The following is a 20,115-nucleotide window of genomic DNA, read 5'->3' on the forward strand; positions in this document are numbered from 1 at the left end:
CCTTTTTGTGGGATGGAAAGAGTTGTAGTCCAAGCTGATGCATTTTACTGCATCTTTATTTATTGTATTTATTTAATATTTGGGGGTGGCCATGGTGGTGCAGCGGTTAGTGTTGCTGCCTCACAGCAAGAGATTCTCTGGTTCGATTCTCAGCTGGGGTGCCTTCTGTGCGGAGTCTGCATGTCCTCCCTGTGGTCACATGAGTTTCTTCCGGGTGCTCTGATTTCCTCCCACATCCCAAAGACATGCTGTAGGTGGATTGGACACTCTAAATTGGCCCTATGTGTGAGTGCGTGCATGTGTGTGCCTTCTGTGGAAGGTTGGGTGCCAGGCTGGCAACTCGACACTGTAAAACTCCACTGCCAATCATGAGCAGACAGGTGATCCACTGTGGTGACCCTAACCGGGAAAAGCCAAAAGAAGAAAAAGAGGTAACCAGGTGGGTGAACTGGTGAACTGACCCTTTTCAGTCACGACTCAGGCTCACACAAGCAAAGGCAAGAAAGGTAGTGAAACAGATGTAATACATTTTTCTTTGAGTGCACAGTATTTACAATGTCATTGAATATTTCTTGCAGAAGTAAGTAACATGTATAGTACACAATAAAGTGAATGTTGGGTATTTACAATGGATGTAAAAAAGTTTGCATGTTTTTACAAAAGGTTATGTACTATTTGCACATGTGCATATCAGGACTGTTATTACTTTTTTATTTTTATTTATTTTACATTTGTTGACCGAGATAGTCCGACAGGATACCTATCAATTTTCAGCGGAGGGCTGGAGAGAAAAGCTCCATACATACATACATACAGAAAAACTGTTGTATTAAACAAGTTAAAGCACTGTTACAAATACAATACATAGAATAAAAATTATTCATTCTATCATATATAAATCTGAGTAATAATTAGGAAGCAATGTAGGGGTGGCCAAAAGACCTCTTTAACACATGTTTATATTGCCAGAGTTAGTCAGGATTAGTGCAAGGACATATCCATTGCCTTTTAAAGTACTGTTTTAGATTTTTTTTTTAATTGGGTTAGAATGGGTTCTGAAGTAAGCTGAGCATGAAGTGAGTTCCATATTTTGCCAACAGAGTTGGGATATAGAGAGTCACCAGATGAGTTGTTGCTTTTGAGGGTTTGGACTAGTAATTTGTTGGATGATCGAAGTGTCTTGAGGTTGCTGTAAGGAGTGATAATTTTTGTAAGTACGGGTGCGTTTTCAGGTTGGTAGAGAATTTTATGTGCTATTAGCTGATTGTACTGAAGCTGGATAGGCAATTGTAGCCACCCTAGATTCTTTAGGTTCAGACAGCGGTATGTTCTGTATGCTGCGCCAGTGGTAAATCTAGCAATATGATTAAAGCAGCTAGAGAGTTCATTAAGGTCAGACTTACTCAAATTCGTGAAGAGAGGGGATGCATAAAGGAGGGTGGAAAGTAGATGTGTACGGGCAATTACTGTTCTAGCTAGTAGAGTGAAGAAAGATTTGATCTTGTATAGTGAGCCAAGTTTTTTATTAACTTTTTTAATAGTTTGATTAATATGCATATCAAACTTGATATTATTATCAACTGTTACACCTAAGAGTTTGGTACAGGGATCTGGGATAATGACAGTGCCATTGTTAGATTTTATAGTAAAGGTTGAAGCTGAGGCTTTACGAGTGGGGGAGAAAAGCAGTAGTTTTGTTTTGTTAGGATTTAATAGGAGACGTCAATTACAGAGCCAATTTCTGACAGTATTAAAAACATTTTGGGAAAGGGGAGGTGGCAGAGCAAATCAAAGTGGAGTCATCCGCATATTGAATGCAGGTGACTGTTGGAATGACTGTGTACAGGTCATTAATAAAGGTAGAAAATAACAGGGGTCCTAATATAGAGCCCTGATGGACTCCAAGGATGATAGGTAGAAGGGAAGATAGTCTGTTCTGCCATAGTACAGCCTGTTGTCTACCACTCAGATAAGATCTGAATCATTGGATAGCCTGGACATCTGAGGGAATAGTTTTAAGTGTGTGTATGAGTAGTTGGTGGTTGACCATGTCGAGGCTTTGGAGAGATCATGAAAGAGGGCAGAAGAAAGCTTATTGTTTTGGTTTTGATTAATAACATTGGAGAAGGAGAAGAGGGCCATGGTTGCACTGTGAAACAGTCTGAAATCATGCCAGGAGATTGTGCTGAATGAGATGGCTCAGGAGTTGTTTATGGATGCACTTCTCCATAATTTTAGCCAGGGGTGACAAAATAGCTATAGGTCTGTAATTTGACAGTTCAGTGGAACTGCCCCCTTTGTGGAGTGGAATAACATGGGATGTCTTCCAGATGGCGGGGATAGTGGCTTCTGATATAGTTCTATTGATCAGGATAGAGATTGGGTATGCTATGGCATCTGCAGCTTTTTGTAGATACTCAGCTGGGAGGAGATCCGCTGCAAGGGTGGTAGGTTTTAATTTCTTGATTAGGGCATGGATAAGTGATGTGGAAACTGATTGAAAGTTAAAGGGGAGTTGAGAATTAGGTGCGGTGGCATTAGGACTTGGGCAACTGGGAGATAGTTGGTTAGCTAGTGACTGGATAGTTTTTCTGAAGAAACCATTAAAGGAACTGGCAACGTCTTCTGAAGGTTTTTGGATGGTAACCGAGGGGGTAGGAGTTGTGCATTGCCCTGGGTGAATACGTTTATTTATGCCTGCCCAAAATTTTTGTGGATTGTTTTGATGCTTCTGTTGTAAATGGCACTAAAAGTTTTTTTTATCTAGGGTGGTATATTTTTTAGTGTTGTTCCTTAGTCGTCTAAATCTAAGTTGATTTAAGGGGGATTTTGTGGTACACCAAGTAGTCCAAGCTTTGTTTCTAAGTAAGATCGTTTGTCTGGTTTCTTTTGAAAGCCATGGAGCAATTTTTGGTTTAGTTCTTATAGAATGTGCAGATGCATGGGTATCAAGGATGGCTAGGAATCTGGTGTTGAAATATAATACAGCAGCTTCTTCAAGTGGGAGATGTTTTAGGACTGCCCAATTACATGCTTTGAGTTCATTTAGAAATTAGTGGGTTAAAGTTTTTGTTGTTTGTAATTGTTTTGTAGGTAGGTTGGTGGCGGAGGTCAGTCTTATGCCTGATTATATAGGTAAGAAAATGGTCACTTATGTCTTCAGGATGGGTACCGGCCCTATACATGTGGGGATGGCTATTAATGAGTATCCAATCTAGGATATTATCTTTGTTCATAGGTTCATAGGTAGGTACTAGGCTATCGGCCCAAGGGCCTATATAAGCCTAGCCAGCAAGGTTCCATGGCTTACGCCACCCAGGAAAGTTATTTTTCTGTGCCACTTCGAGCAGAGACACAGAAGTGATCCCCGGGTGTATTTCCTATTTCCCATCCACTCTTCTGTAGGATGTCCACATCATTTGGGGACTTGACTATGGCTCCTAGTTTGGAGTCATCGTTGTTAGGTTTACTGATCCTAGTAGGGGAGGATCTGATCTGAGTAAATCCGTATAGATTTACATGAATGGTCAGAGATTCTGAGGAACAAATATCCCAGTCGATGTTGAAGTCTCCTAGAACAATAGTTTCTTGAGGGTAGGTACTATACAGCCAAGAGAGGATATCTTCTAGGGTGTTTGCATTATTACCTGGGGAATGTAGACACAGGCTATGTTAATCCTTTTGTTTTTATTAATTTGAAGCTTGGTAATGAGAATTTCAGCATTATCAACACGGGGTGGTTGTGTGGAATCAGACATCACATCTAGAGTAGTTTTGTATAGTACAGCTAACCCTCACAGCAGTACCTTGATGAGATCAGTTAGTGCCTGCAGTGGCACTGGATATGCGATGTTTTTGGCCTTTAGCTAATCTGGCTTTTTGAGAGAGAAGGTGTGTGCTTTTGTAGCATAATTTAAGTTGGTTTGCTACTTTGTTATAAAGTCAGTATGTTGTGTGAATGTAACGAATGGGTTAAGTAAGAGACCTGCTGACATGTTTGGAATTTTATTTGTACTTAAGTCGGTAATGTGGATAATTTCTAGAGGATGAGAATACCACAATATTGGTTTTGTTATCCCTTCCAGAGTTTATCCCCTTGAAGTTAGCAACCATATATAAATAAAAATGTTTGCTTGAATAAATTAGCAGTGACTTGCATAAAATTAATTTTGTGGGTGTTGTATAGATGTAGTTGCATAAAAAGTTAAAGTTACATTAGACATGACAAGCATAGGTATGTCCAGCTCCTGTCCTATATGTCTTCTGGTTTACAGATAGTCATGTCATACTAGGGCAGGGTGACAGGCTGAATCCGTTAGGGGTCATAATCAGCACTTTAGAGGAATTGCTGACTGGGTGCGAGTACAGTACAAGATACATTTAAAAGGCTGTGGCCAGCACTGTGGCTGTTTAAATTAATGACTTTAGACTGTTGCAAGTAAGAAGAAGGATGCTCATTGTTACAGGTTTGCGGTAGTTTTTATTTGTGTGTGTGTGTGTGTGTGTGTGTGTGTGTGTGTGTGTGTGTGTGTGTGTGTGTGTGTGTGTGTGTGTGAGGCTGTCTAAGGTCCACTGTTATCATAATTACTTATCTCTTCTAAAGTTTATCCCTTAATTTGTGCCCTAATGTTGACATGCCTAGCACTGACAATCTCTTGTACCACAAATTTTAATTGATTTGTTGTTGATTTTTTATTTATGTTTTTTGGTAGGCAGGCCTTAGTTAGTTTCCAGTCTCCCACCTGAGTCATGATGTTGAGTGATATGTGTGTAGCTGGAAGCATGCCAACTCAGTGAATACAGTTTCAAAGAGCACAATAAAAATCAGAAAAGATCACCAAAATCACTTTGCCAAACCTCTGAAGAATTTCTTTTTTTTCAGCCACACTTCATCACTCATGTGAGAGGACACCCCAAACCTCCCAAACTTATGTATACCAACTCAGAGGTCACACTGCAGTGGAGAAAAATAAAAGCTCCACCATCATGAAAAGTGAATTTGACAAACATCCTTTCACTGATTTTACATCCACCAAAGCAACATTTAGACACTTGCCTCAATTTCCATATAGTCTTATACTCCTGTTGTGGTTAGCATGTAGGTATGGGGCTCCTAAAATGTCCTTCATTCATTCATTCATTCATTCATTTGTACAAGCAAGTATTTCAAAATTCATAAATTTCTTAATCCCATAAGTCTAGTTCAGCAAAATGTTTAAAGTTATCTAAAACTCAATTCTTCATCTTTCAGGAAAGATGTTCCATTTTCTAATCTTCATTTAAACTTGTTGCTGTTGAATGGTGTCTAACATTTTGATGTTTGTAATCTCCTACCTGAATTTCATAATTGCTTCTATTCTTTGCCAGTGTTTAGCCCTAAATAGTTCAACATTCTGTGAACCATTATTAGGACCCTTCTGAGTGAATATGATGGGCCAAATTCAGAACATTGCAGCACTGCAGTGAGTGAATTTGTACAATGAGCAGCAACACGCAGTGTGTGTGAGAGTCACACGCTGATGTACGATAGTGGGAAATGCTGAGGACTGGGTGCTGTTAATGGCTGTAATAATGACATAGTAATGAACAATATTATTAAAATGACTGTTCTGTTAACTGTAAATGAGGAAATCAAGATGGTGGACTGATTTATAGACATATAAGCAGCCCACCCTGGAGTTGCACACTTTGTGAAATTGATGGCCACTGATTCCTGTAGTTCATGCTGTGGGAATTGTGGAAAATGTTCATATTCTTAGTTCAGTTCTGCTCTAACACCTAAAAAAAAGAAGTCGTGTACTCACCATAATGTTCCATGTTTGTTGTCCATGATCTCACCTTCATTCTTGCTGGTTGGGTTCAGAACCGGGCATCAATTCTGACTCGGCCATATACTAAAGCTCGAGAGCTCTCACTGGCTCGAGACTACACTATATACCATGATGCCTAGCGGCTGTTTCCCAGATCTCATTTGAGAAACTAAACACTAGACTATACCAACTCTTCCAATAAGAACAAACTGTGATAGATGCAATGCCCCTACTCTGAAAACAGGCATGAAGAGAGTCAGGCACCTATAGCCAAATTATAAATTCTTCTTGATCCTCTAGGAAGGGGGAAAGGAGGGTGGGTTGCAAGAATGAAGGCGAGATCATGGACAACAAACATGGAATGTTATGGTGAGTACATAACTTCTTTATGTTATGTTGTCCTATCTCGCCTTCATTCTTGCTGGTTGGGACAGTGTCCCCAGCACCTTCTTCTTGGGTGGCTCAAGGGAATAAACTTTTCAGAGCTGTGGATCCAAAGAAAGCCCTGTTCTGAGAGGCCACATCTGCTTTGTAATGAGTGATAAAGTTATGAGGGTTGACCCATGTAGCAGCCGCACAAATTGAGTCCAAAGGAAGTTTAGCTTGGAAGGCAGTAGAAGTAGCCATGGCTCTAGTTGAATGCCCTCTAAATTTTCCTGGCAGCTGTTTGTTATGCAGGTCATAGACATAGGTGATGGTATCTGTGAGCCATTTTGATAAGGTGACCTTTGAAACTGCAACACCTTTCCTGTTTTCTGAAAATGAAACAAAGAGTTGGTTGGATTTTCAAAATTCTTTGGTTCTATGTAAGTAAAAACGTGGTTGTCTATGAACGTCCAACTGGTGAAGTTTGTATTCTGCCTTGCTGCCATGATTAGGGAAAAATACAGTTAACTCAACAGACTGATTCAAATTGGCCTCAGAACAAACTTTTGGTAGAAAGGAAGGATTCATCCTGAGGGACACTCTCTCTTTATGAAAGATCAAATAGGGAGGATGGATAGACAGAGCTTGCAGTTCTGAAACTCCTCTAGCGGAGGTAATTTAGACCTTTAGTGAACACAAGGAGGCTGGTTCAAAGTGGGGTGAAGTCAAGGCTGACAGTATCAAACTGAGGACCCACGAAGGTGGAGGGTCTCTTAAGGGGGGCCTAAGAAGAAAGGTACCCCTGAGAAAAGCTTTGCATAATATATGGGACATGATATTTGATCCCATGTCTCCCACGTGATAATTTGAAATAGCAGCTAGTTGCACTCTTACCATGGCTGCTGCTGCACCCTGATCAAAAATTTTTGTTAAGAATTCTAGAATCGCAGATATAGGAGCTGTAAAGGGATCTATGTTGTTTCTGTTTGCCCAATAAGAGATTCTCTTCCATTTATTTGCATAAAGTTTCCTAGCTGTATTCTTGTGCGATGAAACTAGAATGTGCTTTTCTGCAGGGGTTAGATCAGGAAGCCTGGCTAAGACTGGAAATGGAGTAACCAAGCTGTCAGCTTGAGATTTTGAAGAGAAGGGTGGAGCATTCCTGACTGATGAGTCAGAAGATCCGGCACCAGGTATAGGATCCAGGACTCTTCCAGAAGATGGGGCCACAGGAAGGGAAACCATATTTGACAAGGCCAGTAAGGAGCAATGAGAATTAGCTTGCAGCTCAACAACTTGCCTTTCTGGAGTACCGTGGGTATTAAAGGAAATGGGGGAAAGGCATACAGAAGTCCTGGGGGCCAAGCATGCAAAAGTGCATCCCTTGATGACTCCCCCTGGAGGGAAGACAAGGGCAAAGTAGCTGCTGCATTTGGTGTTGATAGACGTGGCAAATAGATCACAGTGGGGCTGTCCCCACTTGCGAAAAATTTTGTTTACAATCTTTTGATTCAGGGACCACTCGTGAGCTATAAGGATTGCTCTGCTTAACCTGTCTGCTATTACGTTGGATTTCCCTGGGATGTGAATTGCAGTCAGAAAGCGTTGAGAAGAAATTTCCCATTGCCATACCCTTTGAGCCTCCCGAAATAGGGTGTAGGATTTCGTTCCCCCTTGCTTGTTGATGCACCACACCACTGACATATTGTCTGTTTGAATTTTGTGAGACATGGGCAACTCCTGCATAGACCACTGGGCAAAGAGAACCCACTGCAATATCCTCATGTGTAGCCATGCCAATGGAACTAATGTGATTTTTGCTGCCATTGAACCTAGGACTTTGAGGACAAATTTGGCTTGCACTTTTTTCTTCTTGATCAGTATGGATACTTGATGGCGTAGCATCTGTATTCTTTCATGAGGCAGTTTTGCCATCATGTTTCTTGTGTCTAAGTCTGCCCCTATAAAGATAATATGCTGAGATGGCAACAAGGCAGATTTTTCTAAGTTTACCGTAATACCTAGCTGTGAGCAGAAATGAATGGTGGAGTCTCTTGTCCTGGTTAGTAGATGCTGGGTGGTAGTCAGGAGCCAGTTGTCTAAGTATGGAAACACCCAGAATCCTTGATGCCTCAGGTGAGCCATAACTACTGCCATGCACTTGGTAAACCACTCTGGGGGCTGTAGTGAGACCAAAGGGCAGAGCTCTGAACTGGTAATGACTGGCTCCCAGCCGGAAGCGTAGATATCTTCTGGATCACCTGTCCATCTTGATATGGTAGCATGCATCCTGAAGATCTATTGAGCACACCCAATTGTCGTGACCCAAAAAAGGGAGTATAGACTGCAGTGTTACCATCCGGAACTTTGTTTTCTTGATCGACTTTTTATTCTGCTGAGATCTAGAATTGATCTCCAGTCCCCTGTCTTTTTTGGAACTAAAAAGAACCTTAAGTAAATTCCGGATCCGACTTGGTCTGCAGAGACTTCTTGGATGGTTCTTTTTACTAGCAACCTTTGGATTTCTAGGGTTGCTTGATCACTTTGACTGGGTGGGATGTCTGGGATAGACTTTGAGGGAAGGGGTGGATGGGAGAAAGGAATTTTGTATCCCCTGGATATGATGGACTGTACCCATTGGCCTTGAGTCAAGTCTAGCCAGGCTTTTGGGTACAGTGATAATCTTCCCCTGACTGCCTCCAGAGGTAGACAGATAAGCCTCCTTTCAGGAGCACTGGAAGGGATGACCCAGGAATGTATCTCTGTCCCCCTGGTTCTGTGTGCCCCCTCTGCCATGTGGATGGCATCTGTTGTTATTTCCCTCTCTGCCCCTGGGGGACAATTCACCATGAGTGTCTGGCAAGGCTCCCTTGGATTTTCGGAACCACATTTTCCCACTCTTCTGGCCCTTGGGATAGGGCCTCGTTGGCGTGGAAAAATGTACTCCCACAGCAGAGAGAGTCTTGCCATCCTGCTCAGTCCTGGTTAGGGTCTCCTTCACTTTTGGCCCAAACAGGGACGAGCTGTCCAAACGGGTGTCAATAAAGGAAGACTTGAAGGGTTCAGCAAATTCACAAAGACGCATCCAGGAATGTCTCCTTAGAGCTATTCCTGTACCTGCTGCCCTACTTGCTCCATCAACCGCATAGGAGATGAGGTGCATGGAGGAGTTAGTAACAGAGGTTAAGGTCGCAAGCTGAGAGTTAATCTTGTCAGATAGCCCTTGAGCTGTGGCACCTTGTAGGGTATCTCCTAACTCCTTAAGTAGATCCCTCTGCAAACAAGTGAAATGGGATAGGTAGTTCAGTGACCTAAGGGTAAAGGCTGCTGAAAAAAACATACTTTTCCCGTATCTGTTCATTGTACGAGATTCCTTATTTGGTGGATGGACAGATGTAGAGGTTTTAGCTAGTTCCTTCTGGGTGGCCGTTGCCACCACCATATCATCTACTGGGACTCCTTTGATTAGAAACTCTTTGTCCTCTGAAGCTGTGATAAATTTGTTTGGCCTCCTTGGAACTGGCTCCCCAGGCTCTGGAGAGCCCCACGCCTTCTGACTGACTACACCCAGCAGCTGGTAGAAAGGTGGAGACACCCAAGAGGTGGAGGGCTGAGAACCGAATGCCTCCAGGTATATTGACTCATCCTCAGAAGGGGAAAGGGCTTTGTAGCCACCTCTCAGTTTCAAGATCTCTAAGATGTCTGAAAATGCGGCATCCTCAGAGGGTGACCATGGGGACCCTTCTGATTCCTCTAAGTCAGTATCAGATGTGACAGACTCAGGGGAGTCTATGTGTTTCCTCTTACACATTTGCTTCCAAGGGACCTCTTCTGGGGAATGTTCCGGAGAGGTTTTGGAAGAGAGGGTTTTGCCCACTGGGACATCCTGGGGCATTGGTTCTCTACGCAGGGGTTGGAGGAGTGATGTAGAGGTTGACACCGAGCCCTTGGGGGGAAGAGTGGTTGTAGCCCAGGATGGAGCAGTCTCAGAGGAAAGCACACTCCTCATCATCTCAAAGGTACCCCAATCTGGAGCTGAGAGAGGCTCCCACTCCAAGGAGCCAGGAGACCTCCCCCGAGCCAAGTACAAGGGCTCTGAGGCAGATGTGGGAGCCAACCTGACCTGCGCCGAAGCTCAGAGTGGAAGAGCCGGATCTGACAAGGGTCTGGTTCGACTCTCCCCCGCGGAGCCGACGAGAAAGTCTTGGCCCCCAGACCCCTCGATAGACAATGGCATCGAAGTGGTTGGAGCTGAGATTGGCACCGAAAATTCCAGAATGGACTTCGGAACTGAAAGTTCTATCACAAGGACTTCCAGACACTCTGGCTCCGAACTCAACTGAATTGGAGGAGGAACCAAAGATAAAGACACTATTGGAGTCAGCTCCATGACCTTCTGGGCTTGGCTGGAGAGAATTTTTGCCAAGGCCGGTGTACGAGGCAACCTTCTAACCACTCAGTCCACATCATCGTCTGAAAGGTTCTGAGAGGAATGGGAGGAATGGGAAGTCTTGTGGCTACCAGTCACTGATTGAAGTAAAGGAGGCTGCGGCACCGACCAAATCGGCTCCAGTGATGGTGACCAGCCTTTTCTGACTACTTGATGTCTCCATAGACAAAAGTGGAGCCGAAGTAGGCTTGTCTCTGTTGAAACCGCTAAGTGTCGGGTCCGAAAGAATAGGCTTATCGTGTCTCTTCGATGACTCCGAACCTGGAGCCGAAGACGTTTTTGGAGGTTTGTCTACAGATTTTGAGGCCTGATTGCCTTTAGGTGCTGTATCAAAGGGTCCCTTTAATAAACCCCTGAGAATAAGCTTGTTTCGCTGTTCCTGCAGGACCCTGGAACCGAACCCATGCCAGATCGAACAGGAATCCTGTAGGTGGATGGCACCTAGACAGTACACACAGCTGGTGTGACCGTGTGCATGAGTTGCACTTTTTAAATCCTGACTGTTTTGACATGATCACTAACTAAAGGTCAAGAAAAAGTAATTAGTTCACTCGCAAAAAACACAACCTCACGATAAGGTAAGGTATGAAACTATATTATTATTATTATTTTTTTTAGAGGTTATAAAAGGGGCTAGAAAAAAAGGTTAGAAACAAAGTTAGAGAAGGGTCTCTTAACTTAAACGACACACTCCTCTAACTGAGGAGACACCTCTAACTAAAAATGTCGAAAGAGGGTAGGAGAAACTCTAACTTAATTGGGCTGAAGAGATAGTGGAGCGAATCCTCTAATTGAAACAGATTCCTCCAGGCAGCGCCAATGGTAGGCCTTAGGGAAGGAAAAAGGTTTGAAGATAAATCAATAAGAACAAGAAAGTAAAAAAGAGACTTACTGAAAAGGGGCTACATTAGAGAAAGTGAACTAAAACAGAAACTTACTACAAATAACAATATATCGCAAAAAAGAAAGTCACTTAGCCTGAGCCAGCTAAGAGCAATCCTGAATCTGCAAGCAACAAACGAGATTTGGGGAGTAGCTGCTAGGCATCATGGTATATAGTGTAGCCTTGAGCCATTGAGAGCTCTCGAGCATTAGTATACGGCCGAGTCGGAACCGATGCCGCAGTTGGCCAGAGTTCCAAAGTCTTGGTCTGGCGTCGGTTGCTGTCGCTTCCTCCCTGACGTCAGTGCACCAGGGGTATATAAGAGGCATCCAACACCATTTTCCCCAGTCTTTCTTTCCACGCGGTGCCTGAAGCAGAAGCAGTTCGCAAGTGCCGGTCGGCCGACACCTGAGATTTTCGAATCGAATTTCAGTCTGAAGTCTTCAATAAAGCTTAGTACCCCATTGGGGAACCTTTTCTTGCCTCAGTCCGATGTCAGAAAAAGTTAACAACTGCATTTCTTGTGGGAAGCAAATACCTCATAAAGACTTCCATTCTTATTGCATTCCATGCCTAGGCCCAGACCACGATGTCACAGGTTGCCGGTTTTGTGCTAGGTTTAATAAATGAACTATCAAACGTCGTTTTGACTTCGCATGACATTACTTTGGTAGGAAATTTAATTATATCATGCCGTCAGAGCAGCCGACGATCGGCATGCATAAAAAATGCAAGGATAAGGACAGGCAGCCTAGAATCAAACTAGACTCCGAGGCCGCTGTAGGGCCTGTCGCCGGTTCTCCGGTTTTCAGTGAGGCATCTACGCAGCCCCTGATGACCGCTGAAATGGAACCCCAGACAGCTTCGGATTCTCAAGCGGAGTGTACTAGGCTGTCGTAACCATCTTCATTAGGCCCTTCCGACACCGGAGCAGAAGGTGATCCTGGTGCAGTAGAAACGCCTTCGGTTTCAGAATGTGTCTTCAGACCGAGTACACTCACCATTAAATCTTATGCTAAGCTAAAAACACCATTAAAACCAAAAAAGACTCTACATCAGTCTCTTGTTCAAGGCCCCATGCCTAAGAAACAGATGCTTAAGATGGCTGAAGATTTGATTTCCCTAATCAGGGGTTCCCATCCCCCTCCTGATAAAAGGCCAAGACAAGAGGAGGACTATGCTTCCTCTGACCAGGTTTCTATTTCCTCAGATTCTTCTGAGGAACAGGATTACGCTTTTCCCCCTTATGAAGATTCTGATGCTGAAGACTCTATTCTCTCAGCATCTCCCCCTGAAGACTACTCCTTTGGGGAAACTTTACGTACCATGAGGGAACATTTCCACTGGGAAGGCCAGGACTACTCTGATTCTAAGAAAAGGCTCCAAGAGTTTCTTTTACTACCCCAGCACAGACCACTTGCTATCCCTCCAGTTTTAGATATTGTGGATGATGTTTACTTAGAGTCTAGTCTAAATCCAGACTCCCTACCTCCTGCTCCAGCCAAACCAGACAGATACTACAGAGTACCTGACACACACAAATCCCTTTATAAAAGCCCTCTTGCTGACCCAGAAACAATTTCCCAGGGTCCCAAAGGGGCTAAAGCTTCTATGGCTAAAAATCCTGTATCCTCTGAAAGGGATTCCAGAGCTTTAGATAGATGGGGAAAGAAGATATACACCTCAGCTACTCTGGCTATGAGAGCATTAAATTGTCAGTTTCACATGCTGAAATATCAGCAATTCCTAATATCTCAATTAAAACAAAAACTGAGCACACATTCTAAACAGGCTGAATTCAAGGAAATGCAGGATCTGTTGCATGCAGCTGAACAGGTGGGCAAACATACTTTACAATGTGGATTTGATTCATTGGAAGCTTCCTGTAGAGCAGCTGTTACTGGGTCTGTCATATGCAGACATGCTTGGTTAAAAGAACAAACCCTACCTGATCATGTTAAAGCAAAATTATTGGATGCACCTTTACAGCAGGATGTCTTGTTTGGTGTCAAAGCAGAAGAGGTTTTAAAGAAAATGGAGGACAAGGCAAAGTCTATGCAGACGGTCAAGGATTTTTTACAGGTACAACCCTCTTGGTTCAGCAGACATTGGCCAACAAAAAGCTGGTCCTTTCCAGATTCTGCCAGACCACAGAGGGGCAAATACAGATGCCCAAGGGGCAGAGGTCAGTCACAAGGCCCTCACAAACCTCGCCAATGGGGTGCCACAACCCAGAAAGGAGGTGAAGACAGGCCCCAAGCTAGCAGAAGACAACACAATACAGAACACAATGACTCAACCCTCCAACTACCAAGCAAATCTCTCTTGGCAGCTCCCTTGGGAGGAAAATTAGCACTTTTTGCAGACAACTGGCACATCATCACAAAAGACAAATGGGTCCTAAACAATGTCTCACAAGGATACAGATTCCACTTTCATACCTTGCCAAGGATAAAAGGAATGCCAAACCTGCCATCAAATCAATGGGCAGAGGCACAAAAACAAATTACAGCTCTCATGGACATGAGACCCATTCAACAGGTACCTACACAGGAGCAAGGACAAGGATTTTACTCAAGACTCTTTCTAGTCCCCAGAAAGGACAAAGCATGGAGACCCATTCTGGATCTTTCAATTCTGAACACCTAACTGCAAGTATCAAAATTCAAGATGCTAACACTACAGCAGCTTCTTCCCATGCTGGGCAAGAAGGCTTGGCTAGTAATGTTGGATCTCAAGGAGGCATACCTGCATGTCCCTATCAGACAAAATTGCAGAAGATACCTCCGCTTCATTGCAGGTTCAACCCATTATCAATTCTCTGCACTGCCCTTTGGCTTATCTACTGCGCCCAGGGTCTTCACAAAATGCCTGACACCAGTAATTGCATACTGCAGACAAAGAGGAATTCAAATATACCCATACCTGGAAGACTGCCTCATCCAAGCAGAAAGCAAGGACATTCTCTTGCAACATCTGGCGTTTGTCAAACACCTTCTAAGTTGCCTAGGGTACACAGTAAACGAAAAATCAAAACTAGTGCCCTCACAAAACATAATATTCCTGGGTGCCAGCTTGAATACAACGGCCCAGATGGCTTATCTCACACCAGACAAGCAACAACAGCTGACTCAGTACTTCAAAATAATGGCAACAAAGACCCAACTCCCTGCAAGAAAAATTTTGCAGGCCTTGGGATTCATGGCATCTTGCATACTACTAATACCATTTGCAAAACTGCATATAAGGAAATTACAATGGTACCTGAAAAGCGTATGGACTCAGCACAGCCACAGCTTGGAAATAATGATACCACTCATTCCCTGCCTTCAACAGGAACTTTCTATGGTGGGCACAGGCATGTCACCTCAACAAGGGTCAGCCTTTCACATTACCCACAGCCAAGCAAACTATGACAACAAATGCATTGGACTATGCCTGGGGAGCACACATGGCAGTACAGTGCATTCAGGGCAAATGGACTACAGATCAAAGGCATCTGCATATTAATCAAAAGGAAATGCTAGCTGTACAGAATGCCCTAACAGCTTTCAAGGACCTCTTACACCCAGGACAACTAATAATAAAGACGGACAATACCACAGTAATGTGGTACATCAACAAGCAAGGGGGCACACATTCCTACCCTCTATGCAGGCAAGCAATGACCTTGTGGAACACAGCACTGTCTTACCAAGTTCAACTACAAGCACAATTCCTGCCAGGAAAGAAAAACACATTGGCAGATGACCTAAGCAGAAACATCATGGATCCCCACGAGTGGAAACTGGATCCACAAGTATTTGCAATGATAACTCAAAAATGGGGATGCCCAGACATAGATCTGTTTGCCAACCCCCAAAACTACCAACTTCAAAAATTTTGTACAAGGACATTCCACCCACAAGCTTGGAAAGTGAACGCCCTGTCATTCAGTTGGAGAACATTAACAGTGTATGCCTTTCCTCCACTGCCTCTTCTAGCAAAGGTGCTGCTGAAAGTCAGATTAGAGAGGCCACAAATGATACTCATTGCACCAGACTGGCCACGCCAGCACTGGTATCCAATTCTAAAGAACATGGCCCACGGCCCACCATGGATTTTACCACAAATTCCTCACCTGCTCACCCAGCGAGACAATCAAATTCTACACAGCCAGCTCAAGACTTTAAACCTGGCTGAATGGCAACTTACATAAACAATCAACCAACACCTCTATCCAAAGCTGTTATGGATGTCATTCTGGAGGCCAGGAGGCCCAGCACCAGGAAAACCTATTCAGACAAATGGAAAAGATTTTGCGCCTGGAACCAGGCAAAAGGCCAAAATCCCCTTGATCCAAACATTCCACAGATTCTACAATGTTTAACTGAGATGTTGCACAAAGGACTTTCCTTTTCATCTATTAAGATCCACGTCTCAGCAATTTCAGCTAATTACAACACGGATCCTCCTTTATTTTCACATCCACTCCTAAGACAGTACCTCAGAGGGGCTAAGAACATAAGACCGCCCAGGAGAGCACCAACACCTACTTGGGATCTCAACTTTGTTCTGGAAAAACTTACACTGCCGCCCTTTGAACCAGCTTTCTCAGCTGATTTAAAGTTTCTTTCATGGAAAACTGCTCTGCTGCTAGCAATAACTTCAGAACAAAGAGTCTCAGAGCTACAGGCACTAATGGCAGTGGAGCCTTTCCTCATTTTTCATCAAGACAGAGTCTCTCTGTGAACTAACCCTTCCTTTATGCCAAAGGTGGTATCCAGTGTGGCCCTAAACCAAACCATTCATTTGCCCACCTTTTTTCCAAATCCCCAGAACAAAGGAGAAAGACTCCTGCACTCTTTGGACATTCACAGACAATTATGTTACTACTTGGAAACAACTAAGGCTTTCAGAAACTCTGACCAGCTCTTTGTAGCCTATGCTGCAGGATCACAAAGAAAAACTACCTCAAAACAGACCATTTAAAAATGGATAGGACATTGCATACGTTTCTGCTACACGCATCATGGGAAACCAGTACCTGCTAGCATTAGGCCCCACTCCACCAGGGCTATAGCTACATCAGCAGCCTTTATCAGGGGGGTGCCAACCAAGGATATTCTGGAAGCTGCAACATGGAGTTCAGTACACACCTTCACCAAACACTATCACTTACTTCTATATTCTAAGACTAGAGCTGGCTTTGCTACTGCAGTTTTGCAGGGCCTACTAGCTTCTTCTAACCCTGTTTAACTCCACCACCCATCCTTAGCTTTGGGATTCAACCCAAGTGTGATGACTGCAGCAGGGTAACACGATGAACATAGTACAGTTTTGTACCTACCATAAATGTAGATGTTCGAGTGTTCACCCTGCTGCAGTCCAGGTTACCCTCCCTCCATCCCCTCTGAACTAGCTGGACTTATCCATACCTTTCTATCCTATACAACCTCTGTGGTGTATTTGCTTGTGACTGAAAGTATTGTTTTATTTTTACTTGTATATTTTTATATAGCAGTAAGTACTGCCTACCTATTGGGGGCACCTGACATCTGGGGCAAGAAAAACTGAAGAAAATGGCATCGGATGCCCCTTATATACCCCTGGCACACTGACTTCAGGGAGGAAGCGACAGCAAATGCCACCGGACCAAGACTTTGGAACTCGGGCCGACTGCGGAACCGCCTGACGGCAGGATAACCCAAGTGTGATGACTGCAGCAGGGTGAACACTCGAACATATACATTAATGGTAGGTACAAAACTGTACTTTACAGCTGCATTCTGTATGGCACTAGTTCAGTCTTCACACGTGCTCCATTAAAGTGCCTGGACTGATGTTTTTAATGGATGTTTATCTGTTGCCCTCAGTAGTGTTATGTAGGTAGCTTAGAAGCTACAGACTTCAAAGTATCCCTTGGATATGCTGATGTCTACAAGCTTTATTCCCAACCTTTCCTCATTTCTCCAGCTGTAGCAAACTCCAATGGGAGTTAAATTTGTCCTTCTGTGTACAGTGAGCCCAGACAATGGGCTGTACACAGTGGAGTGAGCTGCACATTGTCTCTTTTTGCAAGTGTGTGCTACACACCATTAGTGTGTGTGTGTGTGTGTGTGTGTGTGTGTGTGTGTGTGTGTGTGTGTGTGTGTGTGTGTGTGTGTGTGTGTGTGTGTGTGTGTGTGTGTGTGTGTGTGTGTGTGTGTGTGTGTGTGTGTGTGTGTGTGTGTGTGTGTGTAGGTATATGCATGTGTGTGTGTGTGTGTGTGTGTGTGTGTGTGTGTGTGTGTGTGTGTGTGTGTGTGTGTGTGTGTGTGTGTGTGTGTGTGTGTGTGTATGTGTGTGTGTGTGTGTGTGTGTGTGTGTGTGTGTGTGTGTGTGTGTGTGTGTGTGTCAACAAGTAAATACAGTGCCTTTTAGACTGAAGGTCTAGGAGGCTGTGGGTTCTGCTCCCCTAAGGGTTGTATGTTGACACATTAGTGTTAAAATGGGATGGACATTTTATAACATTACAGTGCAGCAAATGTAAAATAGTCAGACTCAGATTATGCTTTGCTTTCATTTTTTCACTGTATTGGTACCCGTCACTCCCCATCATCTTTCTCTGTAACCTTTCCAGTATTCACATTTATTTGATTTTTACTTTTTTCCTTTATTTACTTTACATTTATATGCAGCAACATCCTAAGCACCAGCCCTGCCACCATTGAGGCCTGCTGCCCCACCTCCAGTGGCTACTAAAACAACACTAATAACAGCCCAGCCAACAATGACCCTAATTGCTGCTGCTATCTCCAAACCCCAGCAGCACCAGATGCTGCTACTGTCCCTGCTGAGGAAGGTGTTGCAGAGACATCTACCGGAAGCAGTGAGAGCGGAGGTGATATGTATATCACCTGGCGGCAGCCAGAGGAAAAGGTAGGGGAGGCCTTATTGATAGGTTGTGGATGCCCAGATCATTGCATCCTGAACCCAGTGGGGAATAATTCCCCACTGGGTCACAGTTGGTAGGGAGTACAGCTGTACAACCCATTATACCCCCTCTATTCCAGTTTCCCTCCCTTTTGTGTGTGTGCTACCCCTATTTGTTGTCCAATTCTCCCATCACTATTACCTGTCTTCTGTGTCTGATTCCTCTTCCTTCACTCCCTTCCCCACCCCTCACTGTGTCAGCACCTCCCTTGTCAGTCATGTCTGTCTTCTATGTTTGTTTTTGTGCACTTGCTACCTACTCTAATTCTGTTATCTTCCCTTTACTTTGCTTATTACCTTCCCCAACTCACCTTCTTTTTATATATATAAGATGGGTGCCTGGCTCCAAAAAGACTTTTTCCCCTCTTTCTTCACCTCCATCCTGCTCATTCCATAACTGTTTACTTTATGTTCTACCCTATACTTGCTTCTCCCTTTTCATCACTATCTCCCCATTTTCAGCTTTTAATTTGGTCAGAATAATAGATTAGCAGACATGCTTTATGCTTGTCATGTCACTTCTCCATTTTGCTGCTTCTGTCCCATTGATCACACAGCTTACCATCAAGACAAACTAATATGCATTGATGGCAAGAAGGTATACACAAGAAACCAAGTTCCATGCAAGTACAATCACCAGGTGCTCAAACCTTATAAAATCCAAAACCAACAGTACAAGACAGCACTCCTTTACAGTGATGAAGGCTTATGTAGCCGAAACTGGTATGTGAATTGTGAACATCAGTAAATTATTTCCAGGAAGAAGGAGTGCTGTCTTGCATTGTTGGAAGAAGGTATACATATCATCCACTTGGCTTTCATTGATGATAATTTCTAGATTGATATGGTCAAGAAGAAGGGAGAAATTCTTAAACAAATAGATGACCTCTGTGCAGAAATCCTGGGTAAGTCATTCAAATTAAAAATTATGAGGCTTGCCAAGTCACACACAAAACAGTGGGTGCAGTGGAAACACTAGATTAAGTGCTGCTACAGTGCAGCATTCAAAGCGATCACCATGGGGCAGGTGGCTAAACACCATGCCTGGCTTTCAGTGCAGGTATGACTGGAAATTAAAAGGCAGCTGCCGAACGCTCATTTGCATAAGGATTTCTTGTCTGTTAGTCCATCACAACAGGTTTTCCAGAAACTGGAGAAGGGTAAAGTGATGTTGACAGTGAAAAAACCTTTTCACCTGCCCATCCCAAAATAAAATGGGAACTACCACTGAAGACAGACCCTTTATACAAGCAATAGACCAAGGGCCAGTTAAGCCAGAAACTTTTGAAAAACAAAGATGGAGAGGGAGCTGGAGAAAGGAGGATAATTGAGGGAGGACAACTGGAAGCAGCCTGGTCAGTGCATTTGAGTGCTAATGACTCAGCTAGTCCCTCCTGTAACCCATTCTCTCCAGGCCCCCTCTCATTCCCCCTAGTCATCCCATTCAGTTCCTTTCCTTATTCCTGGTACATCTTCATAGGTCAGGAATTGTACTGCAACAGAAGTCCATGAAAAAAATATGGTACATTTGTGTGCAAATCTCACTATAACTGTAAGTTTTTGAATAGGATCAATTTTGCAGTAGTAGGCCCTATCGACTTGTCCCAATTTTTCTGGTGTAACTTGCACATGTTGTCACTGGCGAAAAGGGG

General features: G+C 43.6%; 1 protein-coding gene across 2 annotated transcripts in view; it reads left to right on the forward strand.

Moving 5' to 3' along the window:
- Positions 1-20,115, forward strand: part of SEMA5A (semaphorin 5A) — a 2,688,572-nt gene that overhangs the window by 779,148 nt on the left and 1,889,309 nt on the right. The gene's annotated exons all lie outside the window — the stretch shown is intronic.

This window comes from Protopterus annectens, chromosome 3.part0 (assembly GCF_019279795.1).
Source record: "Protopterus annectens isolate FY-2018-M chromosome 3.part0, PAN1.0, whole genome shotgun sequence".
Taxonomy (NCBI): domain Eukaryota; kingdom Metazoa; phylum Chordata; order Ceratodontiformes; family Protopteridae; genus Protopterus; species Protopterus annectens.